This window comes from Poeciliopsis prolifica, unplaced genomic scaffold, assembly GCF_027474105.1.
Source record: "Poeciliopsis prolifica strain line A6 unplaced genomic scaffold, Auburn_PproV2 SCAFFOLD009, whole genome shotgun sequence".
NCBI lineage: Eukaryota > Metazoa > Chordata > Actinopteri > Cyprinodontiformes > Poeciliidae > Poeciliopsis > Poeciliopsis prolifica.
This window is the reverse complement of record NW_026562384.1, coordinates 955,722-966,316: the sequence shown is the minus strand read 5'-3', so window position 1 is coordinate 966,316 and position 10,595 is coordinate 955,722. Positions and strand designations below refer to the sequence as shown.

General features: G+C 47.8%; 2 non-coding genes across 2 annotated transcripts; both read right to left on the bottom strand.

The window, feature by feature from the left end:
- Positions 1-497: 497 nt before the first annotated feature.
- trnas-gcu (transfer RNA serine (anticodon GCU)) lies at positions 498-579 on the bottom strand. The gene has a single exon. It is a non-coding gene; the product is annotated as a tRNA-Ser (tRNA).
- A 9,209-nt stretch (positions 580-9,788) lies between these two features.
- Positions 9,789-9,870, bottom strand: trnas-gcu (transfer RNA serine (anticodon GCU)). Its single transcript has one exon. It is a non-coding gene; the product is annotated as a tRNA-Ser (tRNA).
- Positions 9,871-10,595: the final 725 nt, after the last annotated feature.

The window sequence follows — 10,595 nt, the reverse complement described above, 5'->3', positions numbered from 1 at the left end:
GTTTTTGAGATCTTCTGATCTGTTTTCTTATAAGCATGTGGGGAATCTAGTGGTAGAGCGTTCGCTTAGCATGCAAGAGGTAGCGGGATTGAGGCCTGTTTTCTGCAGAACTTCCGTATGTCGGCCACTTTGTCCTTTTACTTAAAATCGAGTATCTAGAGGTAGCGAGATTGATCCCTGCATTTTGCAAGCTGGTCTACTATATCTGTTATCTTTCCCATCAATGAAGATTGAGTATCTCGTGAAGTACTGGCGTGTGCTTCAGTACTGTATGCTCATAACCCAGTTGCCATAATGAATGTTATGGAATTTGTGTTCTTTGCACTTTACTGGTCAATTTAACAGTTGACTAGGGAATTAGAATAACAAGCAATGTATCCTTGATGAAACTTGAACATCCTGAGTGATCTTTATCAAACCATTCATAGTAGACCCCTAACACAGAAAACTCTTCTTCCATGTGTCAGAGGTCACATGCCTTCCCAATGTAATACATCCGACGAGGATGGGATTTGAACCCATGCGTGCTTAGCACAATGGATTAGCAGTCCATCGCCTTAACCACTCGGCCACCTCGTCCTTGTTGTGAGTACTGAGTGGAGGTCCCTTGTGCCATAATAACCCAATATACTGGGCGCCAGTTACACTCCTGAGGTTTTCTGATACTTTTTCTTCTTAGAGTGTGGGGAATTAGCTCAAGTGGTAGAGCGCTCGCTTAGCATAAGCAGGGGCCCGATCTTTGAGCCCCGCCCCTCACGCAAAAATGACGCAAAAGGGGTCGAGTTTTCACAGACTCGTGAATGGTGTGTACTTGGTTCGCATTTTAGCGTGTAATTGTAGTTCATAGATTTGAAATTGTTTATCTCAAGGCATCGAAGGCGGGTCGCGAACCAGCGACCCAGAGGGTCGCGCCGGTCCTCTGCCACTTTGTGAAACCGCTCGCAGAAGCGCAGAATCTACGTCGGAATTTTGAGTCGTGGATTTTTTTTTGTTTCGTTTCACCTTTACATACTTTTTATTTTTTTATTTTTTGTATTGTTTATAATATGTATCAGGTTAAATTAAGTTCAGAGTGTAAAATACATATTTAAGTAAAATCAGTCACAATATGTACCTACATCGTAATATGATCTTATGAGAACTTAAGCTTTCTGACACCTCAGTGTAACTGCACTGTGTTAGGCTGCTCTTTGACCTTTCAAAGACTAGCCTGAAATCCCACAGGAGTCAAAGTTCAAGTGATGAGCAGCACCTTACCTGAGCCCCTGCTGTTCAGTAAACGTTGCATACTCCAGATCAAAACAAGTAAAAGCAGCACAACAAAGTGATTCTGTGAACAGGTTTTATTCAGAGAAGAACACACTTCCACTTATAATGAATAGTATCTTGTACTATAAATTGGAGAAAAAAATCACAATAAAAAATACACAAGTATAAATAAAAAGTACAAAAGATTTATTTACATTTTTACAGAATGAACATCCACCTATGGGGGTAGGGGTTGTGGAGGTTGTGATGGTTGTGGTGGTTGTGGTGGTTGTGGTGGTTGTGATGGTTGTGGAGGTTGTGGTGGTTGTGGAGGTTGTGGAGGTTGTGATGGTTGTGATGGTTGTGATGGTTGTGGCGGTTGTGATGGTTGTGATGGTTGTGGTGGTTGTGATGGTTGTGGAGGCCTTTGCTGGCGCTGCTCTGCCAGCCAGGCCTCCAAAGACTGCCCACCAGCGCTGCCCGGCTGTGGCCAAAATCTTTTGTCTTTGGATGGCCACATGTCCCACACATGTTGAATGCCACCTTCCTGGTGTATCTCCTTTTCTGCACACCGGCGGCCTCTTCCTCTGCCCTGCGTCGCCGATTCCTCTTTGTGGAGCGGGGCACAGGGCAGCTGGCAGAGGAGCCACTGGCATTCCCACCAGAAGGACAGGTGGAGTGAGGACAGGAGTTGCTGGGGGATCACCTGCACCTGTCAGTGCTGACCCCGGCTGACCCCCTAGCGTGATCTGGAGTCCTGGCACTGGAGCTGCCGGTAAGATGGGCCGCAGCGCCGTGGCACTGGCTGGGTGTCTGCCTGGCCGCAGCTTGGGAGCCTGACCCGCCCTGTTTGGGGGCAAGACAAACTCATATTTGGCCCCTGAAGTTGTTGGAGTCTGGCTCAGTGGTTCCCGTGGAGCAGGAAGCTGAGAGCCGGCCACAGCGATGCGGTCGTCACTAGCAAGGCCCTGGGTCAAAATACTCAGCTCCTGGTTGTTTTCCATCCGATTAAACCTGCAGTTACAAAAACGTCATAGCATCATAAGAAACAGACCTTTCTTTCAAATGTCTGTTTACAAAAAAAGAAAAAAACCCCACAAAGAAACATACTTACCACTGTGTCAAGGTCCTTTGATTTAACAGAAACAGCTGAAGAGATATGGCCTCCATGAGGGGCTGGCTGTGGAGGACCAGGTCCCGGATGTGGTGATAGTCTGTCAGGACTTTGGTCCATCGAGGAAGCCTCACACCAGCCTTCTTGGTTGGGGACTTATGCATCGAGCACAGCTTGATGCACATGGCCTCCACCACGCGACTGGTGCTGGGCCACTGGGCAGGCCCCCCCGGATGTCCAATCAGACATCTCTTCACACTCTCCACTCCAGGTGTGACGCCGGTATTCTTGGGAGCCTTGAAGCGTCCATGGACCAGTTTGGGCTGGTGTCTTGGCTGGTAATGGAGCCTCCTCTTGTCTCCATCTGGAAGATCGGCCCACAGACGGATGACCTCTGTGACCTGCTGCTCTTCCAGGTAGAGCGCCTGACGGAGGGACACCAGGTACTCAGCCAAGTCCTGCACCTTGTCCCAGCCAGGGATGCCATCAGGGCCAAGAACCGGAGCCTGCATAGAAGAATTAAAATACAAAATGTCAGGTAAAATGTCAGCATTAAACCACGTACAATATTAGTAACAATCTGCAGGTAGACAGAGTAGCAGCTGATGAGTAATCTACTCACGGGAAGCTGGAGTGGACCGCTGGACCCAGAGGACCCTGCAGGAGCGGGCGCTGCATCCGTCTGGGCGGTGGGCCGTGGCGGAGACTCTCCTTGGATGGATGATGTGTTCGGCCCTGAGGAAGAGGAGAGCGAGGCCAGGGAGATGCTGCTGTCCTCAGGGTTGAGGGCCTCATAGAGGACGGGAAGCGTCAGGTCCTCCGGTTCCTCCTCTACGAAGCCGTCGTCAGCCTCCTCCCCATCCTCCATACTCTCCACCAACCGATCCTCTTCTTCCTGGTCGACCACGACAGTCAGGGAGCGACCGGACTGGCTGTACAGATACTCCATCCCAAGGAGTTCTCCTGCAAGAGAACATAGTCCGGAATTGGAACAAAATAAGTATTCATCCATGCAAGTCAGCAGGCAGAAAAGTAAAGTAGAAGCATAAAGTTAATGAAAAGGCAATTCACTGCACTGAAGGAAACTTTCAGATACGACTTGGTTAAACCTTGAAGCAGGCATCACTCCCCTTTGTGCCAAAAAACCTTTTCATAAAATTTTTATAAAAAACGTTACATTTAACTCTTTCAGTGTGCAAGAAGTCTAGGTTTTATTTACAAAGTACATTTAAAAAGTGGTATTTTAAATCAAATGTGCTGCTTTTGTATCTGTACTATAACATAACTGAGAACATAAAAAACCAAATAAATAAATAAACTGTTGCACTTTGCTATTCAGCTGAATAATTGCTTGTCTTGTGAGAGTTTTGCACAACCCTTCTGAGTCAACGGTGATCATTCTGACCAGTATACGCTCCAGGAGGCTGGTAGCGCTTATCCAATGGAGCCTTGAGGATCTTCCGGCTTAGTCTGTCCAGCGCCTCCTGGTTCCAGCGCATCAGGCCTTCAAGTAGGTAGGCCTGGAAGTGTGCGGCACTGGCGCTGGTCCCTGCAGGTCAGAGGAAATGTATTCTACTTAAAACGATCAGGAGAAAAGCAGAGAAACATTAAAATGCTAATGAGTTACCTGGGATGAAGCGGTTGAGGTGGAGGTGGAAGGACTCCAGGGAGGTGGAGCCACGAGCGCAGCGGTAGCAGCAGAGCTCCACATCACCTTTCTTCAGGGTGCCTGTCTTCAGGTAGAGGGGGAAGCCCTCTGGGTCCTGAATGCAGGTGATGTGTCGCCGCTGGTCCAGCCAGATCTGCTGGATGCGCTCGTGGTCCAGCAGCGGCACTCCCAGAGTGTCCTTCCCACTCTCGCCGTCCAGCTCATCGATGAGCGCCTTGATCCTCCTGGCCGTCTCCTCCACGCCCCGGGTCCTTCTCCGGCAGTGCAGCGCCAGCTCCCGTCTGGTGATCTGCCGGTCAAGCGCCTTCTGGGACACCGGGCCCGCCCCTCTGGCCAGGAGCTCGCCCTGCTTGGCCAGCCGGAGAGCTGCGACGTCCTCCGGGTCCAGCTCAAAGATGCACCTGGACAGGGTTCATGTTGACAATGTGTCTGTTTGAGTTAAACACTTTTGACTAAACACTAAAAGATAAACGACAAAAGAATGTGCAGAGTTTTAGGTTTGATTGAAGCTACTTCATAGTTTGACTCTAGATGTTAGTTGACAACATGCTCTGCCAATGTAATCAATTGCATCTGTTAACTGAAATCAACTTTACATTTCTGACATTATTTTATTCAACGGCATTTAATTCTGTCTCGTTTCATGGAGCTTTGCACACATGAAGCCCAGACCTGCTGTGTTGGCAGTGATGTTAAATATGCGGCTAAAAATGACTAAATATGCCACAGTTCCACCTTCACCTGGACAGCCGCGCCATGAAGGTGCCGTAGAGCGGGTGAGCCTCCGTGATGACGCCTGCTGCAAACCGACGCATGAAGTGCCAGATGTCCAGGCGCACTTTCAGCTCTGTCCAGTCGCTGAACATAGCTGCGACCTGCGCCTGGCCCCGAGCGTGCGGGCTGCAGCAGTCCCGGTCCACGTACATCACAGAGGGCGGTGCCACTCCCGCCTCCCGGTAGCGCCTCACCAAGCCTGCTGCCATAGGCCAAAGGCCGTGCCCCTCCGCGGCTGTAAGGACAGACACCAAGACCTGGCCGTGCTCATTGCTGACATTGGTGCACCAGCCGGCGGTGTTGGCAGCGGCACCGGCCAGCTTCTTGGTGACCTAAAAAATTAAAACAACAATGCAAATGAAGCCAGATAACCAAAACTGTAAATTAAAACTACATTCAAACTGTTTTGTACCTTTTTGGTGGTTCCATTTTGAGGACAGAGCCAAAGACAGATGTAATTTTGGCCCTGACCTCGGGCAGCCGCGAGAGCACGTCCCTGGCGTACACGGACAGCAGCCACTTGGGTTTGGGGAGAGGCAGCAGAGGCGGGGGCTGGAGAACAATGGCGGCTGGATGACGGACGAGTCAGCAAAGGGCTCACAAGCTGTGAGATATTCCAAAGAACGGCGCATCCACGCTGCGCTGTGCTCTTCCGTCAGCTTGTGATACAGCTGTGTGACACTATTCCCTTGGGTCCTCTCCCGCATCAGCACCACCACGCGGATGTCACAGGCGTATCTGCAGAAGGCCACATGTGTCTGGTCAGTGTCAATGGCATGCTTCACTTTAATGCCAGTGAAGCATGAAAGTAGCCCTTTACATGTTACACAGCACAAGCACATTAAAATGCATTGCTGTTATCATCAGTGTGCTTTACCTGTATGTGAGGACGGCAGAAAATTTGGTGCGGTGCCCCAGGTCCAGCTGCCTTAGGATGTCCTCTGACCAAGCCGGATACTTCTTCTTGCATCCTTTGCACTCCAGATACTCTGTGGCCAGGTCATACCACTCGTCTATGTCCAAGACCTTGCGGACGGTCTGGTACAGGCCGGCAGCCGTCAGCCTGTGGCTGCTACAGGCCGGCTGGACACAGACAAGTGGAACGGACCACATCTTTAGGGGCATCCAGAGAAACAAAGGGCGGGTGAAGAAGACATCTGCAGAGGCCGGAGGCTGATTGAAGACAGTTGGGGGCTGAGGTGGATGCCACCAGAACTGAGGATGGGGCCTCAGCTCCGTCTTCCCAGTTTTTGCATTTCGGCAAAAATTGCTTTCCTGATCCAGTCCTGCTGGAAGGGTGGGAGGTGCTCCTTCCAGCGACCAGGAAGCTCTGCAGGGGACTGCAACACGGGGTTGGGAAGGCACGGAGCGGCAGCAGCAGCAGAAGTAGCAGCAGCTGGAGCAAACAGTGGCAGAATTAGTTTATTGTTAAATAAGGATTGTCAGCACATGCCTTTTTCAGCACTGCTAGACAGCTGCAAAGCCTACAACGTTTTGTGAAAAGCATGACATTTAGTAGAAAGGTGATACGATGAGACAGTGATGTTATGGAAGAAATCAGTGAAAGGAGTTTTATTTTCACCCGAGCACCATTTGGGTAAATACTAGAAGAAAAGTGAGATGGGAAGCAAAGCATCATAACACATGACAAGCTAACTGACTACAACATGCTGCAGGGAGGAGAACGGGGGGTCAATGAGCTTCGATGATTAGGGTAAAAATGAAATAAGCAAAGTTCACATACACCTTTAAATTACCCTTTTGCTTTGAAGAATGACACTCAATCTGTACAATGAAATAAAAGATTGTGTCATTGAATGGTTATATAGTAGCAATAATTGTAAAACCTTGTTTGGCATTTACATACCTGGAGGAAGCTGCTCCTCAACTTGTGAGGCCAGAGTGACCATTTCCTGGTCATCTTCCTCCTGAAAGAAAACTCCAGCAGCATCAGGAGCATCAGCAGCATCAGGAGCATCAGCAGCATCAGTAGCATCAGCAGCAGCTACATCTGTAAAATAAAACACAATTAAGCACACATCATCAACACATCTGTGTGTCCTGATTTGTTCATTTTAAAGTGGACCCAAATGTAGAGACAGAGGCTGCAAGTAGCTGATGAAAGTTTCATGGAAATCAATAGTTCTAACTATGGCAGAACTACTACTACTACTGAGCAGATTGTCTGGCAGGTTGCAGGCTGAGAAGAGAGAGAGAGAGATAAATTGGCACAGAGGGCAAGAACACAAACAAACAAGAACTATTAATCTAACAATAACAAATAATAACTGGACAAAACAACATACTGAAGGGCTGAAGTAAAGTAAAACAAGAACAAGACTGGTCTAATCAAAGAATAAGTCGAACAGAAATCAAAACTAAAATTACAAACAAACACCAGAACAAGCCAGGACCTGACACTGTGTGCATGACCGGTACTCACCGTGGGTAAAGAGCCGTCTCCGGGCAGCGGACTCAGACAGAGGTGGGCGACGAGGGACTGCAGCTGTTAAAAAAGATATTTTTTAACCTCATACACTGCATGAGGTTAAAAAGGATGGTTTTGAGGATCATTTAGTACGTACAGGTTTTGGATGGAGAAAGTATTTTGTGTGCCAGCTGTGAAGGAGACAAATGCTTCCCATGTGCCAACAGGGTCTTTACAGTGGCAGCCATCAGGGGCCTGTTCTGACTGGCAGCAGGTGGAGGAGGAGTAGGAGGAGAAGTGGCCGTGGAGGAGGAGGATGCAGTGACGGTTTGCAGATGGGCAGGAGACGGAGCTTGTCTCTTCTGCACGTAGGCTTTGAAGAGTGCCATGTTGGTGTTCGGCCGGGCGTTGGCCTTCTTCAGGTAGCTGATGAAAGCCTGGGCCTCCCTGCTGGGGTCCTCATACACTTCCTTCATGGACCTGCCTTTAAAGTCTCCGAACTCCACCATCAGACACCCAGAGTCACCAGTCTTCTGGGCCTCCAGGAGCATGGCCTTCTTCCTCAGGAACACCTCCTCAGCTTCCCCCACCTCCTTGATCTGGGAGGTGTACTTGAGGAACAGGTGTTTATTGGCCGACAGCGGGTTGTCCTTCTCCTCTTCCCTCATCATGCTGCTGACCAGATAGACTGCATAGCCCAGTGAGTTTTCAAGTATCCAGAACCTCTGGCCCTGGTACTTCCCAAACTGAATTTTGCAGTGGGCCAGAACCAAGAACTGGTCAGTCGGATCCCCTCCACTCTGCCTCACAAAAGCACTGGCCTCAGCCAGAACCTCCTCCTTACGGCAGGCCCTCCCTGCCACAGCACCTTCACTCCGGTTTGCCTCCTCAGTTGGGCCCATAAGGAGCTGACCCTGAGGAGTTCTGCGGAGAACTGGATATGAATGCATTTTCTGACAGGGAAAAAGCATAAATAAGTATTCAAAATTAAATATAAATATCATTGTAATTAACACAATCATTACACTGGATTCATGTCGCTTTTTTCACTCGGCATACTCTGAATCAATACCACATAGCAGTATGATTTATTATAAAATAATGCAGGATATTATCATTTGTAGCTCCGTTATGTTGCCCACACTGTGGACAGCAGGACCCGGCAAAACAACGCGTTGCTATAGGCGGACAAAAAAATATTTATTGATGACAGAAATAACACATATTGGTGGAATCGTCTTACAGAATTATGTGCAATTTTTATATGTTTCTGTTTTTTTTGGCGGGGGTGGAAAAAAATCCCACACGAAGCCCCGTTATCGTTCTCCACGCCGCAGTAACATGTTATGCTAACTTCGGCTAGATAAACACGGAATCTCATACACTGAGCTGTTGCAAAGAAAAACATATTTAAACTTACCGATCGCCAACTATTTCAAAGAATTATTTATTAAAAATCCTAGCTCCTGTCGCTTAGCTCGTCGTCGTCACTGCGCCAGATCGTGGAAGCTGATTGGTCAAAAGTAAGCCACAGTGCCCCAGCTCGGGATGTGATTGGCCCACCCGGACATGAAGCAGCACCGATTGGCTGGCGTTGGGCTTACTTTGCTCAAAGTAAGCCCTTCTCCGCTCTAACATTGAGATGCTGCAGCGCATGTGAGGTAGCGGGATCGATGCCTGCATTCTCCAGAAACTCCTTATTTTGGCTAATCAGACTTCTCACTTAAATACATTCTCTTGTCAAATACCACCCTCTCCAGCAGAATGGTAATATGGCCTTATGAAAAGCTCTTTTAATTTCTTGAATGAAATGTATTGAAAATCCGGAGAATTTCCAGCTTTTTTCTTGAAAGAGCAAGGGGAATTAGCTCAAGTGGTAGAGCGCTCGCTTAGCATGTGAGGGTAGCGGGATCGATACCCGCATTCTCCAGAATGTCTTGATCTCTGCAGTTACTCTTTTCACTTCATTTGAGTATTTTGTCAAGTACCACTATCTCCAGCAGAATAGTTCAAGGGCTTACAATGAACTTCTTTCATGTTCTTTTGACTGAACCTACTGCAGTTTTTGAGATCTTCTGATCTGTTTTCTATAAGCATGTGGGGAATCTAGTGGTAGAGCGTTCGCTTAGCATGCAAGAGGTAGCGGGATTGAGGCCTGTTTTTCTGCAGAACGTCGTATGTCGGCCACTTTGTCCTTTTACTTAAAATCGAGTATCTAGAGGTAGCGAGATTGATCCCCGCATTTTGCAAGCTGGTCTACTCTATCTGTTATCTTTCCCATCAACTAAGATTGAGTATCTCGTGAAGTACTGGCGTGTGCTTCAGTACTGTATGCTCATAACCCAGTTGCCATAATGAATGTTATGGAATTTGTGTTCTTTGCACTTTACTGGTCAATTTAACAGTTGACTAGGGAATTAAAATAACAAGCAATGTGTCCTTGAAACTTGAACATCCTGAGTGATCTTTATCAAACTATTTCATAGTAGACCCCTAACACGGAAAACTCTTCTTCCATGTGTCAGAGGTCACATGCCTTCCCAATGTAATACATCCGACGAGGATGGGATTTGAACCCATGCGTGCTTAGCACAATGGATTAGCAGTCCATCGCCTTAACCACTCGGCCACCTCGTCCTTGTTGTGAGTACTGAGTGGAGTCCCTTGTGCCATAATAACACAATGGACTGGGCGCCAGTTACACTCCTGAGGTTTTCTGATACTTTTTTCTTGTTAAGCGTGGAATTAGCTCAAGTGGTAGCGCTCGCTTTGCATAAGCAGGGGCCCGATCTTTGAGCCCCGCCCCTCACCAAAAATGACGCAAAAGGGTCGAGTTTTCACAGACTCGTGAATGGTGTGTACTTGGTTCGCATTTTAGCGTGTAATTGTAGTTCATAGATTTGAAATTGTTTATCTCAAGGTATCGAAGGCGGTCGCGAACCAGCGACCCAGAGGGTCGCGCCGGTCCTCTGCCACTTTGTGAAACCGCTCGCAGAAGCGCAGAATCTACGTCGGAATTTTAAGTCGTGGATTTTTTTTATTGTTTTCGTTTCACCTTTACATACTTTTTATTTATTTTTTTTGTATTGTTTATAATATGTATCAGGTTAAATTAAGTTCAGAGTGTAAAATACATTTAAGTAAAATCAGTCCAATATGTACCTACATCGTAATGATCTTATGAGAACTTAAGCTTTCTGACACCTCAGTGTAACTGCACTGTGTTAGGCTGCTCTTTGACCTTTCAAAGACTAGCCTGAAATCCCACAGGAGTCAAAGTTCAAGCGATGAGCAGCACCTTACCTGAGCCCCTGCTGTTCAGTAAACGTTGCATACTCCAGATCAAAACAAGTAAAAGCAGC